At 41.4% G+C, this 22,724-nt stretch overlaps 2 pseudogenes; both read right to left on the minus strand.

Annotated features, from left to right (window-relative positions):
• Window positions 1–7,566: 7,566 nt before the first annotated feature.
• Window positions 7,567–16,586, minus strand: LOC115845816 (large ribosomal subunit protein mL45-like; annotated as a pseudogene).
• Window positions 16,587–17,019: 433 nt separating this feature from the next.
• On the minus strand, window positions 17,020–17,895 carry LOC115845815 (dual specificity protein phosphatase 18-like; annotated as a pseudogene).
• Window positions 17,896–22,724: the final 4,829 nt, after the last annotated feature.

Below are 22,724 nucleotides of genomic sequence, written 5' to 3' on the forward strand. Positions count from 1 at the left end.
AATATTACTCAGCCATAAAAAGGAACGAAATTGGGTCATTTGTAGAGACATGGATCGATCTAGAGACTGTCATACAGAGTGAAGTAAGTCAGAAAGAGAAAAACAAATATCATATATTAATGCATATATGTGGAATCTAGAAAAATGGTACAGATGAACCAGTTTGCAGAGCAGAAATTGAGACACTGATGTAGAGAACAAACGTATGGACACCAAGGGGGGAAAGCGGCGGTGGGTGGGGGTGGTGGGATGAACTGGGAGATTGGGATTGACATGTATACACTGATGTGTATATAATGGATGACTAATAAGCACCTGCTCTATAAAAAGAAAAGAAAAGAAAAATAAATAAATAAATAAATAAGAAAGAAAAACTTTTTATAAAGTATGTAGGTAAATATTCACATCATGACAAACATTTGTAGCTTGTAAATATACCTTAGTCCACAAATTATAGAGTGAAAGAATTATTACTTTTAAATTTTTCTTAATTCCACTAGATGGTGGGTATATTATTTGAATCAACTCGGGCCCCCCAACTCAGGATTTTGAGATGTGTGTCTGTGGGTACTGGGGTGAAGCTCCATAGTACTAAGGGTACAGAGATATCTGGTCCTTGATGCTGTCACCCATCCATCGTTGAGTGGTGTTTGGGCCCCAAAAGTCAACCCTAATTTCCCTTCATTCCTACACGCAAAACCTCGTCATGTCCTCTCTCTCAGTCTGTGAACTATGTTTCCTCCCCTCTGTGATATGTGAGGATTATCTGGGGCTGGACAAGGGGGAGGACAGGCAAGGCACAAGCCTCCTTCTCTGGATCTCTCTGGCTTTGAGGTACTAGCAACTCCTATCACAACCAGAGGAATCTTTATCACACCTGGTGCACTCTTACTTCCTTTGTATTCTTCCAAATCTCTGTCTTCTGCATCTGGGCCTATGAGATTGAATCTCAAGACTCAAGGTTTTTTCCCTTGTTTTCATGATCTGCTTCGTCATTCTTCAATGAGCCAATCAAGACAGACTGATCAGCTGTCCAAAGGAAGAGAGGGTAGCAGTCACAGGTAATAACTGGTGGGGAAAAGAGGTGAGGCATCCATTAATATTTATAACATTTTCCCACCCCAGATTTGTTAAGTGTGATTCCATATGCCCAAGAACTGGAGATATAGAGATGAATATGAGAAAGTGCTTGCGCTCTGGAAGTTCAGAGCCTATAAGGAATTGTAGAATCAAACAAACTATCAACATAATAAGTAATTTTGGAGAAATGAACTTTCCAGAAGACTGAAAAACTGGATAAAAAATATATATATTATTCATGGATACATGGACATTAACTCTGCTTTCTCCCTGCTGTTCTGTTCAAGGATCAGGAATGTTATAGACATTCCTTGAAACTAAAGCATACGGATTGCCAGAGTAAGTCTTGTCCTTAACAGTTCAAAAATTGCTGAGTGCCCATCACATGCTTGGTCAATTATTGGTGTAGCAGTAATTGAGGTTTCTGGATTTGATAAGACTCTATCATGAATGGTGTCACCAGCAGTTCTCAAACTTGGTGATTTACAGTCTTTTTGGCCCGGAATAAGCATGTTCTAGATGAGGTGCATCCTGACATTTGCTGAGGAGCAGGGATTCTGAATAATCACTTCAGGATATACACTCCACTCCCAAAATCTTCAAATAGTAGTTCACTTACAAAAGAATAGAGCTGCGAAGGCAACCTGAAGATCTCTGCTGAATTTATTAATAATGAAACTACCGCCAATACATATAGGCAATGTTCCTCAGTCTACTGGTAGGGAGGTATCTTAACTCATACCTAGCTCCCTGGGAGGTCCGCTTCTTTTAGGAGTTCATTTCTAAACTTGACACAAAAGGAAAAGTTGCTGATATACAGTCATTTTCCTTTCTCTCAGGAAAATTATTAAGGACTAATATATTATGACAGGTTCGGAAGATTTCAACATACTCCAGGCTGTAGCAATTTGACACGAAACCTCAGAAGTGCACAAGTGGAGATTTGGTTACATTTGCAGATAGAAAACTTCTATTACCCAGGCAATCTTTAGGATGATTAAGTGCAATCTTTAGGATTAAGTGCAATCTTTAGGATTAAGTGCAGTATAGTCACCTATTTATATACATAGATAGAATCTGCTCTCAGTCATAAAATGACAGAGGCAGCTTATCACCCACATAATCCCACCGTATCAGTGAACTAGAAGTCTTAGAAACTTCTGTCCTTCAGACCCAAATATCTGAACATAAACTCTAAGGAGACAGTACCTTAGATTTAGAGTTCCGGTTTGATTTAACCTTAATTCTTTTTATTAAAGAAAATCGATCTTTTTCCCCCCAAAGAGCTTCACTAGCTATCTTGCTAACTAAGAAATCTTACTGACAGTTACAGAACAACCAATGGGAGAGTAGCCATGAAGGAACTGACACAATTGAATCCCTGTTATCTTTGCTGACAAACAAAATTCTAGAAAGGATGCCCTTGCCTTTGAATGGTTACAATTAATCTGCAAGCCTCCAGGGTGGAGGAACTGAAAGGTATTTGCAACTATTGCAAAGAAACAGAAAATAACTGGCTGTTCCCTTATTCCCCCTCTGGCTCACTCTGTCAATTTTCACTACCTAAGCAAAAGTGGTATTCTGAATACTGAGAGGCTTTATCTCATGGAGATGAGTTAAAACTTTCTGATACTGTTATGAAAATATCTATTATTGAATTGTCATAAGTTTGAAATAAGTAGGATCAGTCTAAATGTACTGTTCTGTTTTCTGAGTTGGTCCCTAGCATTCTTATCAGCCAAAAACTTGGTGGGGGTACTTGGATTTTATCCACATACATAAACAGATTTTTAAATACAGAACACAAAAAGAATCAGAGTCCTAAAAAAAGGTCTGTGGTCATCAAACCATTGAGGCATCTGCTTATTAGTAAAAGTGCCATGCGCAGCTGGAAACATTCTCTGGAAGTCAACCCCAGGATAATGGAAAGATAAAAGCAAATGATAGGTAGCAGAAGCTTTGGAAGAAATGTAAAAGTTAGAGAACTTTTTTTCATGTGAAATATTGGTGGAATAAACTCAGCATCAACCTTTGATAGTAAAAACTCTTAGCAAAGTATAAAGACACAGGGAACTCCTTTACGTGGCAAAGGTACCCATCTACTAAACACCTACTACAAACCGAATACTAATATGAAGAGGAATCCTTTTTGTGTCAGTAAGAAGGTAAGATGCCTGCTATCATGCTTAACAAATTCAAATGGAAGGTGCTGGGTAGTGCAGAAAGAAGAAAGGAAGGGAAAGAGGGAAAGAAGATTGGGAAAAAAGAAGAAAGCAAGAGAGAGAAAGAGAGGTCAAGGGAAGGAGGAAGGAAAGAAAGAATAAAAGCATTGGAGGAAAATAACAGCATTATTTTTTGCAAACAGTGTGTAATTTTCTATGCAGAAAATTCAGGAGACTCTGCAGACCAAAACTTAGAGACAAAGAGCAAGTTCAGAATGTTTGCTGAACATAAAATCAATACAAAAAAGTCAATTACATTCCTGCATACAAATCACAAGCAATTAGAAAATGCAATTTTTTAAAGATACCATTTAAATGACAAAGTAATCTATAAGATACTTAGAAATAAATCTAGCAAAAGATGTCAGAATTTTATTGAGAAAAGTACAAAATTCTAAGGAAGGACTTAAAATTTAAGTATTTATGGATGGTAAGAATCAAATCTTAAAGATGTCACGTTTTGGGCTTCCCTGGTGGCACAGTGGTTGATAGTCCGCCTGCCGATGCAGGGGACGCGGCTTCATGCCCCGGTCCGGGAAGATCCCACATGCCGCGGAGCGGCTGGGCGCGTGAGCCATGGCCGCTGAGCCTGTGCGTCCGGAGCCTGTGCTCCGCAACGGAAGAGGTCACAACAGTGAGACGCCCGCGTACCGCAAAAAAAAAAAAAAAAAAAAAAGATGCCACGTATTACCAGATTAATCTATAAATTAAATGTAATTTCAGACAAAATCTAACAGGCTTTTTCATGCAACTTGACAAGGTGCTTCTAAAATTTATATGGAGGCAACCAAAAATTATAAGCAAAAAGACAATTCTGAGGGAAAAGGACAATGTAGGTGACTTACTATATCATACATAAAGATGTTATGCAAGGATAGTAATTAAGAAATTATAGTATTTGCCAAGAACAGACAATCAGAAGAGTAGAACAAAGTAGAGAGGCCAGAAACTAATTCTTGCTTAAATGGACCTAAATTTACATAATATAACAGAGATGAAGTCACGAATCAAGAGGGAGGGTGGATGGACTCTTCAATAAATGATGCTGGAACAGCAAGTTAACCAGATGGACACTAAGTGCTCAACAATGTCCAATTTTCCTCTCTTACTAGACACACTGAAGTCAACACTTCCACACTACCTTGCTGCTGGTCAGGCCACGTGACAGGCTATGACAACGACCTATGTGCAGAAATGATATGAGCAGGAGTGGGAGCTCCCTGCACTCCCTTCCTACAACGCTAACAGAGGAAGCTGTATATTCTGAAAAAAATGGCAGAGCTATTTCCGCCTGGGTCTTTGAGAGACCTGTGGAGCAAAGAACCAACTGTGCTCACCCCACCCCAGAATGGCCACCAGTGTTGCACACTTATAAGAAAGCAACAAATATTTGTTGTGTTAAGCCATTAAGATTTAGAGCTTAGTTTGTTACAGCAACATAACTAGCTTATCCTGATAGTGCAGTTATCCTATGTGCCAACTAAAGAACGTCACTCGCCATCCAGCTCTACAAGGATTAGGTCATTAGCCACCACAGTATCTGACTTCAACACACCCGAAAGGAGTTCAGGTGGAGATCAGGACTGAGGCATTCTGGGAAAAACTGGCAAAACAAGCCTTCAGATAGTTTGATATATTCAGGAGAAAATTTTACGAACCTAATTTCTTGCATCTTCTCATACCCAAAAAAAGCACTAAAATCATTAATGGAGACATCTGCTCCTCATGAGTAGCAGCAACCCTCTACCAAGATGCGTGCTGGATTGCACATACCCCTTCACCACAATCATATGTATGCTGACCTTCGCCCCTACCTCTTTGGAGCAGTTCCTCAGAGCTATCTGAGAGGCTGTCTCCCAGGCTACAGTCCACAGTAAGTCCCCAAATAAAGTTGAACTCACAGTTCTCTCATTGTGCAGTTATTTTCAGTCGACATATGGAAAAAAATAAATAAAACTAGATCCCTACCTCAGGCCACAAGTGGATTTTAATTTAATTTAGACCTAAATATGAAAAAGAAAAACTTTAAAATTTTTTAGAAGAAAATATAAAAGGGTGCCTTTCTGACCATAGGGCATAGAAATGTTCTTAAATAAAATACAACAAAACTCAAACCATAAAAAATAAATTGATAAATTTGAGTACATTAAAATTTTAAAACTTCGCCACAACAAAAGACACTATAAACAGAGTAAAGAAACAAATTCAATTTGGAGAAGTTATTTGTGAACACATAACCAAAAAAGATTAGTATCTAGTTTACATAGAAATCTATAAAATGATAATATATCACACCCTGAATAAAGAATAGAAATAAATATTCATATTTTAATAAATATAATTTAAAAGTATACACATTATAGGGCTTCCCTGGTGGCTCAGTGGTTGGGGGTCCGCCTGCCGATGCAGGGGACACGGGTTCGTGCCCTGGTCCGGGAGGATCCCACATGCCGTGGAGCGGCTGGGCCCGTGAGCCATGCCCGCTGGGCCTGCGCGTACGGAGCCTGTGCTCCGCAACGGGAGAGGCCGCGGCGGTGAGAGGCCCGTGTACCGCAAAAAAAAAAAACAAAAAACAAAAAAAACTGTGGCTCTACTCTTTGTTAAATGGGTGACTTTAGACAATTTGTTTAACCTTTGTGTGTCTCAGTTTTCTCAAGAATCAAGTACAGATAATATTTTCTTCCAGTGTTCCAATGAGGGTTTAATGTGATAATGTTTGGTTAAATTCTTAGCATAGCACCTAGTACAATGAGATGCTATCAGGAAATGTTAGTTTAATCTAACCCATAGGGCAGTTCTCCAGGCCTTCTGGTCATTTTGATGCCTTTCTATGGGGGTCCCTTACAGCATTTCTTCTTAATGTTTACCTGTAGTCTCTAATTTTTCAATGATAAACACATATGACTTTCATAATAGAATTAAATAAAGCCTTTTTTATAATGATGACTTTTTGGTAGGCATAAACAAGCTTATTTTAAAATTTATATAGAAAGGCAAAGAACTTAAAGTTGGTAAAACAGTTTTGGAAATAACAATAAAGTTGGAAGAATCACTCTATTTAGGCTAGAATGTCAAGGCTTACTCCACAGCTACAATTATTAAGAGAGTGTGATATCTGGCAGAGGACTAGCCACATAGATCAATGGAACAGAACCGAAAACCCAGAAATAGACATACAGCGAGAGAAAGAGAGAGACTGACTGATTAATTTTTAAAATTGGTTCACATAGTTGTGAGGGGCTAGAAAATTCAAAATCTTGCAGAGCAGGCCAAGCTAGGCTGGAGAACCAGTGAAGAGTTGATTTTGCAGTCTTGAATCTGAAAGCAGTAAATCTAGAGGCAGAATTCCTTCCTCCCTGGGGAAATCTAAGACTTTCCTTTTAAGACTTTCAACTGATTGAATGAAGCCCATCCACATTATGGAGGGAAATCTGCTTTACTCAAAGTCTACTGTGTAAATGTTAATCGCATCTAGAAAAATACCTTCACAGCAATATCAGACTGGTGTTTGGTGGAGGGAGGGGGAGTGGGGTTTGGTTTTTGTTTGGTTTTTTGAGGGATAAATGATTTCTTTGGATTTACATTCCCCTATGAAATACAAATGATGATTCAGTGAGTCCATGTATGAGAAAAGACCCTCTTAATGACATCATCTTTTATAAACACTAATTATTTTTCCCATGTCTGGATTTCCTGGAAGTCACATCACTCACAATGAAGCTTATCTTTCATTTCTGCCATTTTAAAGGCAGGCCTACTTCTAGCCTGAACCAGGAGAAGTACAGAACCCACAATTTGTCCAACACCCTGACAGTGTTTTATTTCAAACTCTGGTCCCTGCCCTGTGATTAGAAAGAAAATTCTGCCAGTTAGCTCCTGACAGCCTCTGCTGTGGGGAAAACTGGTATCAGACGTTCTCTGAAACATACTGCCTTTCATCTAGACTCAGAAGCTAGATGTGCAATTAGTAGAAGGAGGAAGAGGTGGTGGTAGAGGAGGGGGAGGAAGAGGAAAAGGAGGAAGGGAAGGGGGAGGAGAAGACGGAGGTGCATGGCTGTGCATACCAGCCACCCACCTGAGCCCAGCCATCAGCCATGGTTGTTGAGGATGAGACTGCTAAAAAGACTTAAGCAGGATGGGAGAGAACCAAGGTAGTTCCTTCTACAGCATCATGGAGATGGATGACTACCCAGCTCCCCGATTCATAGACTTCTCTGCTTCCAGCCACCTCACCCGTGCTTCATCTCAGGAGTCATTTTTGCCATCAGGTTAGCTGAGGCTTATGGGCTTCTCCTTGTGGTTCTTCCCACAGTTTCAGCTGGGGGCCGGGGATCATTACTGTCTTAAGGTTGGGCTGCTTAGGAAGTATCCATGGGGGTACTGTTGCATAATCCAGCTCCCAAAGGGATTTATCTGGTGCTTTTCAAATACAACATACTCCAGGACATCATTGGCCACATCTTCCTGTCCCTACATCAAACAGCCAAACTGATCATAGACAGTCAGTCTGCTGGATGTGCATGAGGACAGGGACCTGGCCATACATGTTGCCCTGCTTTCACAGACTTCAGCAGTGAATCTGAACCACTGGAGTGGCTCTAAAGATTCTACAAAGTTCTGGCAGATGGGCTTATGTTTGATCCCAGACCACATCCAGAAAACAGTGATTAGTCACCAAGGTGTGAAGCCAGTCGTGATCTAAGTCGTTTAGATAAATGTGAGCGGCCATGAAGATATCCTTAGCTTTTTCAGGGAAGTCCTTCGTTTTAAAATTAGCATCATATTCTTTTATCTTCCGAACGGACAATTCCGAGGCAACATTCTTCTTCCATTGCTCAGTGCTCTGTGTCAGGCTTCCTTTGAAAGAAATGACATGAGAGCATCACCCTCAGGAGGAACACAGGCATCGAAGACACCAGCTGTACAGGTCAGATGTGTGAGATGCTCCAAACGTTCCAGAGGCATGACCAGTCGCACTTTCTGGGCATTCTATAAACTCCTTTTCTGATTCATATTTGGGTTCACAAGTAGGGGGTATGAAATGTTTTTTAGTTCTCACTAGAACTACAGCTATGTACTGAGTCACCAGGACTGGCTGCAGAGACCACCACTCTAATGGTCTGGATAAGCAAGACAACCTCCCCCGGCACGGGGGCTGCCATTTTTTTCATGCAAGGGCCTCTGGAATGGGGACTAAGAGTGAAGAGCCTGGGACAGGTGAGAAGGCACATAGGGTGGAGCTAGCTCCATATGGAATCCAACCGCGTACCATAACCTAGCCAAATTGACACACAAAATTAAACATGACAGTAGCTTTTTTTGATAGCCAAAAAATAGAAACGGATTAGTGACTAAACAAACTTGTATATAAATACCATGGAATACCACTCAGCAATTAAAAAATAAAAAAATGGCAAACCATTGTTGCAGGCAACAACTTGGATGGACCTCAAAGGCATGCTAAGTAAAATAAGCCAGCCTCAAAAGGTACTGTATGATTCCATTTTGTCATTTAATTTTAAAATAACAAAATTATGCAGATGGAGAACAGATTGGGTTTAGGAATGGGGACAGGGGATAGGTATGGCTATAAAGGGACTGTAGGCAAGACTGATGGAACAGTTCTATATCCTAACTGTGGTGGTGACTACACAAATCTACAAATGTGATGAAATTGCATAGAACTATACACACACACACACACAATTGGTAAAATTTGTGTAACCTCAGTAGATTCTACAAATGACATTTGCCTGGTTGTAATATTATACTATGGTTGCCCTTAAGGAACTGGGTGAAGGATACATGAGACCTCTTTCTATATTATTTTTGCAAATTCCTGTGAATCTACAATTATTTCAAATTAGAAGTTTTAAAAAGTGCGGGGGTTTAATTTGGTTAGGTTGTACCCAACCAAATTAATTATTCACAACTATCTGTGACCTGCTCACTGTACATCAACTATATTATATAGACTTCCTGTTGGTAATTCTGTGCCCCATTTTTTTTTTTTAACATCTTTATTGGGGTATAATTGCTTTACAATGGTGTGTTAGTTTCTGCTTTATAACAAAGTGAATCAGTTATACATACACATATGTTCCCATATCTCTTCCCTCTTGCGTCTCCTTCCCTCCCACCCTCCCTATCCCACCCCTCCAGGCTGTCACAAAGCACCAAGCCAATATCCCTGTGCCATGCGGCTGCTTCCAACTAGCTATCTACCTTACTACGTTTCTTAGTGTGTATATGTCCATGACTCTCTCTGTGCTCCATTTTTAAAATCCATGAGCCTCTGATTGTTTCTCCGAAACCTGTAAAAGATTAATTATGGTCAGCCCTATTGGCAGACACCAAAAGAAGTTTGTAACCGTCGATCTCTGCTACACAATTTATTTCTTTATGGATGCTTCTCTTCTTTTACCCATAATTTCCTACTCGTGGAGGGAGGGAGGCAGGGAGTTTTCTTTGGCTGACTTGGTGTTTGGCAGCCACTTCATAGTGAAACTGGTCTGTGCTGGGCAACTGAGATGCAAACCAGCAGGTAGAGAGAGAGAACGACAGGTCTGGAAGACAAAGATTCCTGTCCAGATCCACACCTTGCACACAACGAAACCGCAGAAATGACTACTAATATAGTGCAAGGCGGGGAGGGGCATAGTTTTTCCATCAGTAAAACTTTGATGCCAAGGGGGCCATGTGCCCAACGCAGAAGGCAGAGGGATGGTGATAAAAGGAGCCATCTAAAACTAAATTGTGATTGAGCACCAGGATCGAATTACAAGATAAATTTCAAACGGTAATAAAAGTTTGCAAAGTCCTAGGTGAGTTTTCTGAAAATGTCAATTGATATGCATTTACACATCTTACATCTATATGATTGCCCAATCAGATTGTAAGCTCCTCAAAAGTTGGACCCTAGAGTGGCTGGTCTAGTTTGCTGCAAGTACTAGCATTCAGTAAATTACAGAAGGCTACTCACATGTGCTCAGTACCTAGTCTTGGCGTTCTTTTGCACATGCAAATTCATTCTGTTTAATCCTCACAACTATGCCATTAGCACATCTTATTGCCTGCATTTTGCAGATGTGGAAAAGCACTCAAAGTTTTAGTGACATTCTCAAGGATTTATATAGGCAATAAGTGGGAGGACTGACAGTCAAATATAGGTCTGTGTGTCTGGCCCTAAGACCGTGTTCTCTCAATAGCAATCAATAGTTCATGATTATAGTTCTAATGACACAAAAAGTTCCTTAAGTTGCTTTCTGAATCAAGCAATAGTAAGTTATGCTCTATATCATTTTAGTGTTAATTGAAATTGGGAAGTCTGGATATAGTAACCCTTTATAGAGAATAAAATTCATCTATAGTGCTTCCCAACATAAAAAATGATATTAATTAGAGGGAGAGAAGGGAAAGGAAAAAAACTGAAAAGAGGAAAGAAAGGAAGGTTGACTCTGTGCTGGCTTTAGAAAGGAGCTTTATCCAAGTTTCAGAGCACTGTGAGGTTATTGCAAATTCTGAATTATAGCAGTTTCCAATTACAAAAATATTTTGGTGACATCTTAAATCTTGCAGGTAGTATTAGGAACTTGTGTTGAAGGACAACACAGATTGTTTGTGACAGCAATAGAAGGTACAAGTCCTGCCCCATGCAAAATTTTTAATTCTACCAAGTAATTCCAGAGGCATTTTTTTTAATTAAGGGGTAATATAAAACAAAACAAAAATATCTGAGACAGCCTCTCAAATAGAGCACAGGATTAGAGCTGAAGTCTAATGTAAAATATGGAGTGAACTGCATTAGCTGCTGAAAATGTAGAACTTTACCTGAGTCCTGTATTCCTAGAAAACAGGGATGATCAATACATCCTTTCGTATTTCAGAAAACAACTTATTGCAAAGAATCACCCTTTCACATGTAACTTATATATAAGATGTTACAGAAAAACCTGAAGAAAACTTTTGGCCAACCCAATAAAACCCACGGATGACCCCACTGTTTATCTATGACAAGGCCAGACACAGACCCTTGAAATTTCCATTCTTTGTCTTATAAAATATTGGTTGAACTGTTTGTCCCCACTGAACAATCTGGACACTAATGTGACTTGACCAAACTTTCATCAGGCTTCTCTCCTTCCCCCAGGACCCTGAACTGTGGGCCACCCTTGAGCTTAAGCAAGCACTGGGACACAGAACAAAACCCCTTAACAGCCTCTCCTGAGAATCAGCTGACCACAGAAAAAAAGACATTTTCTGCTGAACTGACCAATCAATCCCCTGCTCCCTCCACTCCCCACACTCAGATCTTTCTAACCTTGTTTACTCCTCCCTTTAAAAGAAACCCCTTTCTGCCTGGCCTTGGCAACATTTGTAGATATTATTATGGTCAGAGTCTTCTGTTGCAGTAGTTCCTTTCCTCTTACTGTAATAGTCACCCCCCCTCTCTCAACTGCAATAGTCTTTTCAAATAAAGTCCCTCCTTACCTAAGTCTGGATTTGTTTTTTATTTGATACTACCTAAAGATGGAGTTTCTAATTTTTTTTTTTTTTTTTTTTTTGGTACGTGGGCCTCTCACCGTTGTGGCCTCTCCCATTGCAGAGCACAGGCTCCAGACGCGCAGGCTCAGCGGCCATGGCTCACGGGCCCAGCCGCTCCATGGCATGTGGGATCTTCCCGGACCGGGGCACGAACCCGTGTCCCCTGCATCGGCAGGCGGACTCTCAACCACTGCGCCACCAGGGAAGCCCTCTAATATTTTTGGAAGCATTTTTCTCCTCTGTCAAAGTTTGCTTTTATTTATGATTTCTCTTTTATGGATTTTAAGTATTCATGCCTGGTTCAGACGTCACACAGGCAGAGGGACCAAACCCTCTAAGGGTGTTAACAAGCTTCCCACATACCTCTTAGGTTAAAATGGAAATGAATAGGTAGGAGGGCTGCTTCCATATGCAAACACCTCCAGATAATGAATTCTATTCTAATATCTTGCTGGCTGCAGAATTACAGCTTCTGGGCCATTTAATTCACTTCCAGCTAATGCCTGAGGTGCCAATGTATACCAAAGAAAAAGAAAAAGTAGATCAAACTAAAATATTTCCTTAGGTCACAGCAAGTTAAAAGCCTGGCCAACTCCAAGTTTCACAGAACATCTTTGTCATCTTATCCCTGAACTGGCCCAAATAAAAAGTTTGCTAGTGTTTACAAACTATCAACTATGCACCTTGAAAATATTTATGTCATCACAAAAGTTTCAATGGCATTATTCTCAAAAACAAAAGTGAGGATACCGTGGCCTGGCAAAGGGTATTTTTGGCTAGTGCATTTAATAATAGGCAAAGTCATAAGTAAGTTAAAAATTGTAGATCACATTTAATTATGCATATTTAATGCATTACTTACTGAAATCATAGCTAACTTTAAACATCCAGAGTATGTAGTATCTATAGTCATAGGGTGCTTTTGCTGATTCTTGCTCAGAAGTTTCTGGTACACACTGTCATGGTCGCCAGGATCAGCAGTGTGCTGCGAAATGTTTAAAAACTGGCTCTGGGGGAGAGGGTAGGCCCTGATGGGTTGCACTTGCCAATTTCCACGGTGTAAATACTCCCACCATGGCTCATTTGAAGCTATCAATGTGACTGCACTTGGAGTTGAGAAAGAGATGCTCAGCAACACACCATAAAGATACAATAGAAGTAAATAACCTCAAGAGAGCATAATAATAAAATGAAGTAAGATAATTAGGAAGTGATGAGTTTTGAGTATATATAATTTGGGGTTTTAGTATAACTTATTTAACTGTAAGTTTGTGTAATTTAACTTTTTTTGTTTGGTTTGGTTTGGTTTTTTTTTTTTTTTTTTTTGCGGTACGTGGGCCTCTCACTGTTGTGGCCTCTCCCGTTGCGGAGCACAGGCTCCGGACGCGCAGGCTCAGCGGCCATGGCTCACGGGCCCAGCCGCTCCGCAGCATGTGGGATCTTCCCAGACCGGGGCACGAACCCGTGTACCCTGCATCGGCACTGCGCCACCAGGGAAGCCCCTAATTTAACTTTTAATAATGGCTGTGTGAAACGACAGGCTTGCAAAATCCCTGGAAATTTAACAGTGTCTGTATTCGGGCACAAGCTGGTACCAGTGCCCACTAGTGAGTCCAGGATCCATCCTTCACTTTGGCTACAACCCCTAGAGGACTAGGTAACATTATTTAAGACAGGAATGATTTGGCTCACAGAAGCTTAAAGGATTTTACTGGCCAAAAGGCATATACTACCTGCGGTGGGTTGAACTGTGGCTCCCAAAATATATGTCCAACTGGATCCTGTGAATGTGAGCTTATTTGGAAAAAGGTCTTTGTTAATGGAATTAAGTATCTCAAGATGCGATCATCCTGGATTATCTGGGTGGGCCCTAAATCCAATGACCCATGTCCTGATGAGAGCAGACAGACAGAAGAGAACACACAGAGACACAGGGAAGACGTCCACGTAAAGAAGGAAGCAGAGACTGGAATGATCCGTTTATAAGCCAAGGAATGCCAAGCACTGCCAGCAGCCACCAGAAGCTAGGAGAGAGGCATGGAACAATTCTCCCTCCTAGCCTCCAGAAGGAACCAACCCTGCTGACATCTTGATTTTGGCTGGCTAGCCTCCAGAACTGTGAGAAAATTAATTTCTGTTTTTTTAAGCCACCAAGTTTGTGGCAATTTATTATGACAGCCTTAGGAAACTCATACACTACCCCATGACAATTAGTCTTGGTCAAACTGGGCTCAGAGAAAGAGGCTTTGGAGACTTTAAAAGCGATAAATTAATAACTTGGAAAATTATGCAGCACTGTAATCATGTACAGTCATAGTGGAGGAGACAAGTAAAGTTTCAAGGGAAAGACAGCTTACAGGTGGTATTCTTCTTTGCCATAAAATGTCATCTCAATACTCCTTATAGATCAGGCATGGCTAGACTCCCTGGTGACCCAGACATAACCTCAAACGTACCAATAGCCAAGGCTTATTTACCAGGTGAGGGGAACAGATGTTCTTAAATTTCTCAGTGATAACCTTCTTTTTTACCTCCAGAGGCTCTGCTCCTGTTTTACAGAATATTCTAGTTCTATTAACTGGGAAACAAAAGGGTAAAGGAAAAAAAAAAAACTGTGAGATGTAAACATCCAAGAGACCTTGAAAAGAGTAGGAGATTTGAAATTTTACCATTGATTATGATTATTAATCTGACTACATAATTTGTGGGGCCCAGTGCAAAATCTCAAGATAGTTCCAGCAGAGCCTTAAACCAAGTGAGAGCCCTTCTACACATGGGTCTTGTGAGACTGTATAAGTCACATGCCCATGAATCCAGCCCTATTAATGGGATATCAGACCTAGCTACTACAGATTAGAAATTGTGATACTGGTGCCTAATATACTATTCTCAAAATTTTTTTCAGCATTCTTACTTCCATTTAGAAATGACCGGTCATATATCTGTTGCAAATAAATGCTGATATGCACTGAATTTTTTTACATAAATGTTCATAGAAGCTTTATTCACAATCACCGGAAAAATGGAAAAAACCCACATCTTTCACCTGGTGAATGTAAAACAAACCGGTATATCCATACCATGGAACACCACCAAAGAGCAACAACATGGATGAATCTCCAAGACATCATGCCCAGGGAAAGAAGCCAGCCTCCAGAGGTCAAATCATGCATGACTACATTTATGTGACACCTTAGAAAAGGCAACTCCACAGGGATGGAAAAGAGATCACTGTTTGCCAGAGGTTGGGGTGGTGTGAGGGCTTGACTACAGAGCGGAAGCATGAGAGAATATTTAGGAGTAAGGGAACTGCTCTGTGTTCTGATTGGTGATGGTTATATAAAACCTTACATGTGTCAAACCCTTAGAACTTGTACATCCAAAAAAATTTTAATTTTATGGTATGTTAACTTGGAATTTTTTCAAACGAAAATAAGATTTGGCTATATATCCAAATAAATTTCTCTTAAAAAGTACTTTACATTTTCCATCTGAGTTTCTGCCAGAGAGGCTGCTTTGGGGGGCTCTGCCACATCAGCCCTGATATTCTGTGGGACTGTTTTTCCATCTGTAAAACAAGATCAGTCCAGAGCAGTGATTTTTCATTCATCTCTCTCCCCAGTTTCATCCCTGGGCACTTCTTTGTGACGTAGGGGCACATTTGAAGAGAAAGAATGTTCAGCCTCCACTGGGCTCCAGACCCACAGCTCTGCATCAGTCAGAGCAGTTGTGCTTTGCTTTATTTCATATATTGTCTGCAGAACTTTCATTTAGAATAGTTGGTCCCAAGCCACATGGTTAGGTACCTGAGGAGTTTAAACAATCCCACATTCCAGGGCCTAGTGGTAGGGCCGACTCTATTGCCCCTTGGGCAAGTTCCCCCGTACAGCTTGGTGGTTAGCCAGACTGAAGCACTGGTTTAAATGGTCAATGATTCTAAACAAGATGTTTGAGGAATAGCTGGAATCATGCTCCTTGCTTCACAACCTTTGGATATACAATGGGATTCTGAAAAGGCTGCTAAATCTAGGCTTGCCCTGACATACCGTCTGAAAGGAACTTAAACTACCCCCTCCCCCCACAGGATGGATGATTTTGGGGAACATCACTTTGCACACAATAAAGGGCTGGGCATAGATGGGGGAAATGCTGTTATGAGGATGAAGGCACGGACCAAGGACCAGCAGGGCCTGAGAGTAGCATTAATAGTAAGAGCCGCCCTTTACTCTAAGCAAGTACCCTGTGCCAGTCACACTGCTAGCAGTCCTTTAATCCTCACAACTCTGGGAGAGAAGGGCTGTCACTGTGGAGACTGATAAGGAAACCGAACCTCTGAGAAGCTACAGGTCACGTGATGACAGCACCAGGTCCCAGCCCACACCTCCAACCTTCCAAGCCAAGGGAAAACCTTGAGGCCTGACATCAAGCCTGCTCTCTCAGCACTCACCCCCAGAGAAAGGGACTAATGCCACCTTTCATCAAAGGCTGCTGGGAAGTCACCACAGGCACCTTGACACCTTGCCATCTGGAACAGCACTCAAAAATTATTTTTAAATTTTATGTAATGAAATGCTTTCTTCAAAAACTATCTTATGCTTCAGTCCAATCTATAAACCCAGAGTTAGACTGCTATAGTTGAAGGTCGGCGGAAGGGTGGCCTGAGGCTCCCAGGGCTCCCAGAGCACCACTTGATCACTTATCTAGCAAATTGGCACTTACTGTGAGAGGTACAGGAGCCATGATGCCTAAGGCCCTGGCTCTGCACTCCAAAGAATGAAGTGGGATTCTGGCTGACTTACTCCTGAGAAGTGGGACGGGGGGAGGGCTATTAGACTCCAGGCCTGCCACTTGCACTGAGCACTGCTGGCAGGTCCATCTGAATGGGCACCACCTGCCTCACCTCCTCCCTGGCCTGGCCCCAGTAGTCGTGCCCTGGCACTCACAGGGTAGGAAACTTATTTTCACCATCTTATATTTAGGGAGTTTTATTCTTCAAAGTTACGGATTATAAGGTTAAAAACTGCAGTCACCCTCCCTTTTTTCTTGGCCTTATAAGAGCCATCATCAGATTTTCTGTATCAACTAAAGTAGAATGTTCAAGTTCAGATCTTGGTGTAGGATCAACTGCAGACCCGCACCTCTGACCCCTGGGGCAGGGGCTCGCCAGGATGGCTCACCGTTTGGCTGCCATCAAACCAACCTCTTTCTCATAGACGTTAGGGATTACGTCCATCGGGGAGTTGACGGTGTGTGCAGTGTTCTTGCCAAACAGCTGGAACTCCTAGTGGACAAACTGCTCCCAAAAACCGTTGTTGGGCAGGATGAGTGCAGGCGCGGCCTAGTCCCGCCATGGGTGTCTGGCAGGGCCAGGCCTGGTCCTTCGCGAGGCAGCAGAGCTGAGGGCGGACGAGCGCTGGAGCAGAAACGGCGACTCTGCACAGCAGAGGGCGGCCCTGCTTCATCTCTGGATCGTGGGTGCCCTCAGCAATGGGGCCCAGGAAGTCGCAGAGGCACGAGATGGGTGCATCAGCCACAAGCACCTGCAGCTACTGGGTGTCCTGGTATAAGGTGTTCTCTACCTCCACCGAGACGTTGATGACCGCGGTGATCTGGTTGCAGGACAGCCTGAGCTTGTTGCTGGCGGCCACACCGTTGCTGGTGTACAGGCTGCTGGTGTTCTGTGAGAGGCCGCTGGCCGAGGGCTGCAGGAACCGAACCAGGAGGGCACCCCGGGTGCGGTCACCAAGGCGGAGGGGCGGCGGCCAGCAAGGAGCAAGGGCTGCATCTTTCTCCTGGGCTGAGTCCACTGAAAACTCTCAACCGTCGGCAGGTGGGCTCCTTTAGGGAGCAGCCACACCAAGAAATCTTGGGGAAAGGGTCCGGGAGAGAAAAGACAGGTCGCGACGTGGGAGCCACAATTCCCGCTGGTCCGGCGCTGCTCTGGTTTCCATGGCAGGCCTGAACGGGCCCTGCCTGGTCTTCGGAGAAAGCCCGGCCTCTGCCTCCCTGACCCGGCACTGTTTGGGCCCCGGCCCACCTGGTTACCCATCCACGATCGCGACAGGCCTCACGGCTACCCCTGTCGAGAAGTCTGCATTGAATTTTGTTGAGCATTATAAATAATTAGGTGATTCCTTCAAATTTCTGAAGGAGTTTGGAATGCAGTTTACTATCTCTTCTAAGCACAAAGAGAAGAAACCCCATTTAGTCTCCTGTATTAGATATTAAATCCAGAACAAAAACTATTGAGAATGGGAGTGCTTAGCATTGGAATGGATCTTTAAGAAAAAAGCCCTCTCTGGAAAACTTTAGGATGGGACGGACACCAGTTACCTGGGTCATCTCAGTAAGGTCATCTAAACAGCTCTGAGAGCTGGGCCCCAAAAGCCAAATGAAAGACTCTCAAAAAACAATCCAGAAGCACGAGAAAATAATGTCCTCAACCACCTAGAGTATTTTACTGATTTTCCAAGACACATCTGTGTCTCCATAAAAGCAAATACTCATATTGGCTACTTTTTCTCAAGTACCTGGAGAGTTCCCCACTGGCTGTTGCTGTTACTGACAGTTATTTAGGATTCATGATTCACCAGACTGTAGCTTAGAGGCTCTGGAGGGACACTGACCCTGCCAACACCTTGATTTTGGACTTCTGGCCTCCAAAACTGTGAGAGAATAAATTTCTGTTGTTTTAAGCCACCCAGTTTGTGATATTTTGTTACAGCAGCCCTGGGAAACCAATACACCTCTGTAGTCTTTTACTCATGAAAGTGTACCTTAACGCAAGAAAACGAGAGGGACAATCTTATAGAAACAGCCTTGAATTCACTCTTTTTTTTAAAAAAGTATTTCCCAAACCTCATTATTTTCAATGTAATCTGTAACAAAAAACCTATGACACATTTTGCAACCAATCACAGCACACTCAAGCAACCAATCCACTGACTGTACTAGGAACTGCCAATCCCACCCAACAGTTTAATTTTACTGAGGAAATGGAGCTCCCAAGAGGCCAAATGGCTCACCAGCTTAACTATGTATTTATCCTCATACTCACCATGTTCTAGCAAGTTCCTTGAGCACAGGTAGAAAAAGACAACTTGAGGAATGTAGAGGATACCTCATCATTGCTCACATCAGTCCCCAAACTTTGCCCTCTGACTCCAGTTTAAGTCATTTTGTGCACGATGGCTGAATGCTGAAACTTCCATAAGCAATTAAGATCATAACTCTGACTCTGAAGGCTGATAAAGTGATGTATTCAGGCTGCTGTACAAACCAAGAAACAGCTCAGTGTCCTGGGATTAGGATGTGACACAACATCCTGTGTCAGGGCATAGATCTCATGCAGAAGAGGAAGAGCGTCTGTGCTTTGATATTGCCATCAAGAGACTCAGATTTATTATTAAATCCTCATTGGGTAGAAAGACCAATGGTGAATTTATCAAGAAGCCTGCAGTATAATTTTGAAGAGAGTGAGTTCTCTGCACCTCAAATAAAAGTCTAATACAGGCCTCAAGTATAGCCAAGATAAAATGTCAGAAATTTGAACGTAAGAAATTTACGAGTGCAATTAACTAATATCTTTAGCCTGAAAATTGTCCTCTTGGTTAGGATGCCCTTCCAACAAGATGACTCTTGCTGACCTAGATTTCTCACCGTAATAGTCCTATTTGCATCCTGCCTAAATGTTAATTTAGTTGTCATCCATGTTTTGGAAAATAATATATCTATTTTTGAGACATAACCAAAAAAGTTATAAGAAACTAATTTCTCTGCCAGTAAATCTAGTCTTCTTAGAAAGAAATTGAAGAATCACATAAGTAATCTAAACATTCAAACAACACCTCCAAGGAGATCCAAATACTCACCAAATAATCTAATACTAGAGTTTGGGTCTAAAACCCTGAGTTAAAGCAGGATAACCTCCCTAAGGCACTAGAAGAGGAAAGAGTCAAGGGTAATGCTGGGAAATGCCAAGGGTCCAGAAAAGCCAGCAGATCTGCCTTCTAGCCGAAGGGATTGCAGTGGTATCTATATGAGAGAAAAGGTTAGAGCCAGGAGCCAGGCAGAAAGAAAGCCAAGAATACAATTGGGAGAAAGCAATTGGGGTCCTTGACAATGGCTTTTAATAAAACTGAAAGGGCCTAAAATGCCAGTGAGTCAAAGTAGATTAAAGACATGATGAGGTATTTTTCTTAATACCCACTGCTGATTTTATTTATAAATTAAACAAGAAGGGAGGGACTTCCCTGGTGGTCTAGTGGTTAAGACTCCGTGCCCCCAATGCAGGGGGCCCAGGTTCCATCCCTGGTCAGGGAACTAGATCCCACATGCATGCCGCAACTGAGAGTCCACATGCTGCAACCAAGACCCCAACTGCCGCAACTAAGACACAGCACAGCCAAATAAATAAAATAAAATATTAAAACAAAAAAAACCCAAAAAAACAAGAAGGGTGACTTTGTCTATTAAAAAAAATAGGTTTTCTCAAAACCACTTAACTCCTGAGCCAGTCACAGCTCCTATTACCTCTTATAGTCTGTAAATGTGCCTGCCCTGTTCTCAACCCTGAAGCAGTCTGAAGTATACATGTTACCCATTGTAGGATCACTATGATTGATTGGATCAATACTAGACACAGGATTCAAGACCAGGCAATTCATTGTCTAGCCAGCACCCAATTAAAATACTTTCTCAAGAATCTAAACTAAGAGGTATACAACTGTACTCAGTGGGTAGAATGTAATTGAACTAAAGGGACATGTGACTCTGACTTAGCGCACCATTTTGGTGGAGACAGATGTGCAAATAGATGATAACAATCCGCAGAAAAAGAGATTGGAGCAACATAAAGAAAGAGGCACCTGAGAGCGTGTGGTCCAAGAAAGAGTGAGAGGGAGAGATGGGGAAAGTAGCTGCCTTGGTAACTGATGGCATAGCAGTCCTAAGTCACAATTTGTATGAAATATCTATAAGGACTTTGTCTCAGTAAAGTTTCTGTATCCTTTTGACAAATGTCTCGAATTTTGTCAAATTCTCAAAGTTACGTGATTTTGGCTAGAGCAGCACAATAAGTTTTTCCTCAAATAATACTCCTACTATTACCAGATGGCCCTTAGGTGGGCAGAACTGTCTTCTAGAGAGAAAAACAACTCTGGGAAAAGAGCAGATGCTATGAACAAATTATCAAAAGTATACTCCAAAAAAAAAATTTGGGACTTCCCTGGTGGTCCAGTGGTTAAGACTCTGTACTCCCAGTGCAGGGGGTCCAGGTTCGATACCTGGTCAGGGAAATAGATCCTGCGTGCAGCAACTAAGAGCCCACATGCCACAACTAAAGATCCCGTGTGCCACAACTAAAGATCCCGTGTGCCGCAACTAAGACCCAGTCCAGCCAAATAAGTAAATATTTTTTAATAAAATATAAAAATAAAATTCATGTACATATATACCTCTGCATGTAAAGCAGTATAGAATATTATAGATTCGTTGGTGTTAAATGGGACAAACTTAACTCCTGTTTTTGGGAAAGCTACAATAAACTTCACCCAGAGGTAACAATTGTTCATAATGATCTCAAATTCCACTGATATACATATCCCTTTTTATTTCTCTTCCTTATCCCTCAAGATAATGAAGACTACTCTGAATGTTACCTGAGGGAAAAGCAGTGATACCTAGATGTTTCTACAAGATGAATTCTAGGTAAAAAAAGTTGAACAAAGTTTAAAAAGAAAGAAAAAGCCAACTTCATTTTTACAAATTTTGCCTTCAGTGGAAGGCAAAATTCAAAAGGGAAAATATGCTGTGAAAAGAATATTTTTGATGCTTTTTGCCCAAAATATGCAGGATTACATAAAAAGAAGGGGGAGGGGAATAACAAGAAGACCTAGATTATCAGACAGGCACCGCTAGTTCCAACATGAAGACCCAAACATAGTCACTCTAATAAAATGGTATTTAAATGACACATTCAAACCCATACTCAAAATACAATCATGCCAGCAAAACCAATAGAAAGAATTCACTGTTTTTTATTCAGAGGAGGAAAGAAATCTCTAAAAGAAAATGATGATAAGAAAGCTAGCAACAGCATTCTACACAGAACAGAACAGTCTGGCCGGCTGTCATTTCTGAAGAACCCTGCTCTCAAGATGGTTTAACACAAGGCAGTTCTTTCCAGAGAACCCGGAACACTGTAATGATGATTCAAACCAGGTAAAAAAGAAACAGTAAAAAGAAAGTGCTGAAGGTTTTCAATGTATTCTCATCTTAAAAGACATTTTCTACTACTTCAACAGAAGAGATGCCTTTGTGGTTGATTTTACATGCTTGCCTTAATAGTTTCTTTTGTGAATGGAAAAAGCCTTCAAATTATTGCAGTAAAGACTATAATAGCAGCATGTCCAGAAAGAACTAAGACTTACAAACAGACCATTCTATAAAAAATGCTGTTTGTATCAACTCTGGTTACCAGAATTCTTAGGGCAATGGGTAGAAAGTGTCCATTCGTTACGGGTATCTATACATAAATATATCTGGATGGCATATTTAACTCTGAAACAGAAGATGACAAAAGATTTTTGGGGAAGGATAAGTCCAAATGGTGAAATGGAAATCACGTATACAGTATTTAATGGGTAAGTCCATGTACTATGATGATTAAGATCTCAAAGCAGAACAATTTAGTTGAGTAATGGCTCCACTACATACCAGTTATGTAATCTTGGGCAAAGTAGTTAACCTCTCCAGGTCCTTATCTATAACATCAACATAAGAAGACCTATCTCATAGAGTTCTTTGGAAAATTTCGTAAACAAACACATAAATCACTTAACACAGAGCCTGAGTCACAGTAAGTACTGAATAAATCAA

Source organism: Globicephala melas, chromosome 16 (assembly GCF_963455315.2).
Source record: "Globicephala melas chromosome 16, mGloMel1.2, whole genome shotgun sequence".
Taxonomy (NCBI): domain Eukaryota; kingdom Metazoa; phylum Chordata; class Mammalia; order Artiodactyla; family Delphinidae; genus Globicephala; species Globicephala melas.